Raw genomic sequence first — 6041 nt, forward strand, 5'->3', positions numbered from 1 at the left:
CCAGGTCACAGACACGAGCGGTTGAAGTTTCCAGGCTCCGCGGAGAGAGGGAGGGGGGTGGGAGTAGGGGGTGTGTGTAGGAGAATCTCCCTCCTCCAGCGGAGCTCTGCCCGCCTGGCAACTCCTGCCCCTGCAGCAGTGCCAGCGCGGCGAAGTGAAAGCAGTATTACGGAACCACTACGTATACCAACACGGAACTCTTCAAGCAGTGCTTCTGTAAGCAAAGAAGAAAAGATAAAGCTCCTAGGTTTAGTTTTAAGCTTTAATAAGTAATAATTTTCTGTATCTTAAGTCAAAGTAACCCTAACTTGTATGACTGCAGTGTTTTTTATTTTTTATCTTTATGCACATGTTATGTTGGAGAAAATGTTTACAAAAAATGGTTTTGTTACACTAATGTGCATCACATATTTATGGTTTATTTGAAAGTGATTTTTGTGGGGTTTTTTTTTTAGTTTTTTTCATAGTAGTAGTAGTACACTTTTCGTGATTTATAATCCCCAACTCTGCTGATAATAAAGATGCTAAACAATAATACAAAATGACAAACTGCATTAAAATTACTAATCGTAGAGCTGCAAAGCAGACTGGTGACAAGTAAAACACTCAGCCTTTTTTTTGCAGTGCTATCTAACTTGTCTTCTGTGTATTATGGAAATTACTGTTTTTTCCCCGTTTTTCCTTAAATAAAGTCAAATTGACACCTATTGTATGTGGAAAGTATTTTGAATACCTGCTGGCTGCACAGATCGACCTGCATGTCGCCCGGTTGCATGTGTGTTCCTAAGAACAAAAGCCTTATTGTCAAATCTCACAGTTTTAGAGACTTTGACAATAAACATGGGCTTTTGAGGGCTTTTTTTCTTCTTTTTCATTTATTATTATTATACACACACACCCTTGTTGTTTTGTTATTATACACCCCACACACACACACTCCCCCTGTGCAGCTGCTCTTTTGAGAGGCGACAGTTTTTCCTTTAAGACATTGAAAAACTCTGCCCTGTGAGGGGTTCAGAAAGAAGAAGTTGCACAAAGGAGAACCTGGGTGCGCTGCGAACGTGCCCTCCCGCCACGCCGATTTCAGGAAGGTGATTCTGGGGAGCTGGCGTCACTTCTTGCTGTGGGAGAGAGACAAACAAACAGGAATCCCGAGCCAGGCTTCTCCTGTGGCATGAAAGCGCGGCTCCAAAACACTCGAGATTTCCCGAGCCCTAAGTAGTGAGTACTGAGGAGGTTTAGGCAAAGCTGCTCTCTGCGCCCCTGGGGTTCTTGCTGGCCTTCACCCAGGTTTTTCCATGGTGGGCTGGGCCTGTTGTCTGAAGTGGAGATAAGCAGTAGGTGCTGCCTTCCCACTGGGCTGGACAAGGGGGAAAGGAAGTCTCTGCTCCAGGGCTCCAGCCTTTCCTTGCACTTCCCGTCTGCAGAAGGCAACGGATGTGGTCTATGTTGGAAAAGGTTTCACTTGCTCCCTATGGACGAAGGTAGCTGAAATCCTCACACCCTGCAGCTTTTTTTTCCCTTTCACAAGTGTAAACACTGACTAATCTTACAATACTCTCCCAGGACCAGCCTGCTGCTGGTGGGGCTCCTACCAGCCCCACTCCCGTTGCTGCTTGGGGGGTGCTGGTTTTCTTCAGCCATTCCTGTCCTGTCAAGGACTTCCCAAAGCTGAGTGTACTTGGTGTGGCCTCACAGCTTGGCTAGAGGCAAAGGCAGGTACAAGCCTTTGCAGTAAAACCCCGGTGAGAGCTTCACAGTGGGCACTGGTGGAGGCGATCGAGAACACGTTAAAACCATCACATTCCTGTGAAGGCCAACAGAACTGCAGTGATTTGTGGGAAGATGGAAACTTGGGGGGAACCAAGCGGCAGATCTCACCCCTCTGAGGGGCTTATGCAGGTAGCAGTGGTGAGAGGGGTCCAGGCTTGTACCTCAGGAGGGGAGGAGGGATGCACACCGGAGAGAAGGGAACAGACTGTGCAGCAGAAGGACATGCCACATCAAGAAATTCATAGCCACAGTAGTCAAACTAGAGAAAAAATGATCGAGCATCAAAAGGAGCATTTGAAACAATTTTCTTCCTACAGAGCTTTTATCTGTGTGAGTTACTAGTTTTAAACACCCAAATATTAGTGATGAAAAGTGCAGAACACCCAGGAAATGAAAGTCAAAAACCTGCAAATTAGAAGAGTGACACCCCTCCTCCCCCCTTCAGGGGGCTGCCTTGCTGTAAGACACACTGGAGCCTTGGGATTGTATAGGGCTTTCTGTGACGGGGAGAAACTTTAGGTACTTAGGGATATGGTTTAGCATAGGAGAGGAACTGTTGGACTCAGTGATCTTAAAGGTCTTTTCCAACCTTGTGATTATGTGATTCAGTGAAAGCTCAGGTCTGTGGGCTGCCACCTCTTGTGCAGAGAGCTCGTTAATTCTCCAGCTTGTATCTATACCAGGGTCTGGGATGAAAACTCAGATGCAGCTAAAAAGAGACTGAAGTTGTTGGAGAAACAACTCAAAATGTGACAAAAGAGCTTCCGGCAGAGAGGAGACTCAGCACCGTGTGTTCAGCATGGGATGCTGCTGTATCAAAGCGGTCCAGGGCAACAAATTTGGTGCCCAGTGCCCTGTTCCTCACCCATCAGCTGCATCATCTTGGCCCAAAGCTTTTTTTCTCCCAACATCGCTGAAGAATACTACAGCTTGTGCTTGTCATGGCCAACCTGTTGTACTTGCTCCTGGGTTTTATTTTGCCTTAAAATTGCAGGCGATCCATCAGGGAAGCAATCCTGGGAACTTCACCAGGAAATGACTTAGTTTGCCACATGAGGAGCGTGCCTTATGGCTGGGATTTCAGCTGCACCTGAAGGGTGTCCCTTGCCAGAGTTGTCTTGGTGCATGTAAGGGACTCAAGTTCTGGGCCACATGCACCTGGGAGCTGTGGAAATGCTGCAGCTCGCTCCCGGGACACACAAATTCATTGTCACGCTCCAGCACCCAGATGTTAGCTTATTTCACAGAACCACAGAACGTTAGGAGTTGGAAGGGGCCTCGAAAGATCATCCAGTCCAACCTCCCTGCCAGAGCAGGATCACCCAGACTAAATCACACAAGAACACACCCAGGCAGGGTTTGAATGTCTCCAGAGAAGGAGACTCCAGAACCTCTCTGGGCAGCCTGTCCCAGTGCTCTGACACCCTCATAGTGAAAAAGTTCCCCCTTGCATTCACATGGAACTTCCTATACTCCAGCTTGTACCTGTGGCCCCTTGTCTGGCCATCACTGAGAAGAGCCTGGCTCTGTCCTCCTGACTCTCACCCTTTACTTATTTCCAACCCATTAAAACCAGGAAAGCTGGTAACAACTGTCTGTCTTTCAACTTAACATCCTTTTTGAAGAGTTTTTGTGGGGTTTTTTGTAACATGTTGAGGTGTTGTCCCTGCTCAAGGAGATGCAGAAACAGGGGGTCAGGCTCCAGTATGGCTGTCTGGGCTGCTGTGGAGGTTTCTGGTTGGGGGGATCAAAGGAGAGTATCAGGGAATCACAGTCACTTAATTTTCACTCTGTGAGCAAGTGGTTTCCGCAGAACGTCTGCTCCAATAAGGGGTAAAAAACTGCTTCAGAATCACCAACCACCTTGCTCCATACCTCCATGGTTTATCTCTCTTGTTTTAAGCAATAATAAACTAGGGAGAGGAGCAGGGAGGAAGGTGTTTTGTTGTTTAAGAAAATAAATCCCCGACTCAATAGAAGTATGTCCATTCCAGCTGAGGAAATGACAGGGTTGTTGGGGTTTTTTTTTCCCTTTGTAAAATTATAACAGGAAATTTACTTCAACGTTTCAGTCTCAGGCTCTTGTGGTTCTGTGGGGTAAATCCATAGGAAAGTCAGATCAATTTGTTCCATCTGCTGCACACAACTCAAATTGTGCTTGCCCTCTGTGTGAAATCCTTATTGCACAACCTCCCATTTGTCATTCAGCGTTGTCTGTCCATTAAGAAGCATCACCACACTTCCATTTTATTTTCTTTCAATACTTGCATCTCTGAAGCAATTTTGCCCACACCATGCTAGCCATGGAAAAAATACCTTTCTGGCTGTGAAACAACTGTTGGAGTGAAGGACTGTAAAGTTCTGTTTGTCTTAGCTCTTGCCACGGGCCGATTACAGATAATTTTTGGTAGAGTCCCGTCGGTGGAGTTAGCAAGACTCCAGTCTTATAAACAGGGCAAGCTGAAAAACTGGAGAGTCAGGGATGCATTTGGGAGCTGGTAAGAAAACTGAGATTTTTAGTTTGATTTATTTCACCTCAGCCATTAAACCATCTTCACCCCTCAGGGCACCGTTGTGTCCCTCGGTGTTTTTTGGAGGCAATGGAGTATAACCCACATGGTCGCTTTCCTGGGCCAGATATTTCTGCTCATCAGCCTTTGGTGATTCATGCAGAAAGCCACTAGCAAGGCTGGACCTGTGAGAAAGCATAGAGGGAGTTCACCTTTTCCTCTTCTGTTTTCTTGCAATGATTTGGCCAAATTACTGGCCGGTGCTAAGCACACACTTTGCATGTGTGGCACAGGGCGTGCTGACCTGCAGCAAGGAGCCCTGGCTTTTGGCAGCTCTGTGTCTCTGTCCTGGGTTCACCTGGGACAGAGTCAGTTTTCTTCCAGTCAGTAGCCAGTACAGTGGTGCAGTTTAGATGGAGGATGAGAGCAGGGCTGTGATTTAGATGGAGGATGAGAGCAGGGCTGTGATTTAGATGGAGGATGAGAGCAGGACTGAAAACACATGGATGGTTTCAGTTGTTGCTGAGCAGTCAAGGACTTTTCAGCCTCTCATACCTAGTCATACCACCAACAAGAAGGTGAGGGGCACCTGAGAAGCTGGGAGGGGACGCAGCCAGGACAGGTGGCCCAAACTGGCCAGAGGGATATTCCATACCATATGGGGTCATGCTGAGTACGTTACTGGGGATGGGCTGGCAGGGACTATGTCTCATGAACTAGCTGAGCATCGGTTCCGCATGGTGAGGAATTGTGCTACCCAACACCTCTGGGTTGGTTTTTTTTCCTCTTCCTCTTTCTTCTCCTTCTCTACTTTCAGTCCTATTAAACTGCCTTTATCTCAACGCATGAGTTTCACTTTTCCTTCTCAGTTATCTCCCACATCTCACTGAGGCTATGTGGCTGTTTTAGTTGCCAGCTGGGTTAAACCATGGTAGTGTCATACTGGTGGTACCATGAGCCAGAAAGTGGACCTGGGTCCTCCTGGAAGAGCCTAGTCAAGAGCCTTGTCAACCCCGCTGCAGGCTTAAGCATTTGTTTAACTTCAAACATCGCATAGACACAAGGTACCATCCATTCTTCCATGCATCCAAACCTCCACCTAATGCTTAAATGTAGTCCCAAACCTGAAGTAGAACTTCCTACTGATGGATCTTACTATGGTGCAGAGGCTACACTGAGCAGCTGGCAGAGCCAGAGCCAGACTGGTATGCACATTCAGATCCTCTGACCTAAGAACTGGCTTGCTGGGCTTCATTAAGTCCCAAATCTACCCAAATCAAAGCACGAGAACTTCTGGAAAAGTCATATGGAAATTTTCTCCATGTTTTGGTAATGAAATTAGCTGAAAGATAAGAAGCGAGTGCAAAGTGGCACAGAATGTTAAAATGCAAAGTATGTAATTATAGACTCACAGTTGTAATGACTCTAATGGATATCAGAGACAAGTATAAAAGGAGAATAAATTATTTCAGGGCATAAAGAATCAGTTATGGGTAATTAAGCTGCAATTATCATTACTGTGCTGCTATGATAGGTTTTTTTAGCTCTAATTTTTCTGAAATGGAGCAATGCGAGTTAAGCACGAATTTATCTATTATCTGCCATTCAGATAAAAACATTTTTCTAGGGCTTTTCAAAATGTGCCAGTGGGACAGAGCTCAGTGTTACGCCAGTGAAAACGCCGGGGATTTTTATGCAGTGAGTTATTCCACGTCAGGCAGCTGCTCAGTGGCATCGTTTAACCTCAGGCTCAGCGAT

The sequence above is a fragment of the Gallinula chloropus genome (genome assembly GCF_964237585.1).
Source record: "Gallinula chloropus genome assembly, chromosome: 1".
Lineage (NCBI taxonomy): Eukaryota > Metazoa > Chordata > Aves > Gruiformes > Rallidae > Gallinula > Gallinula chloropus.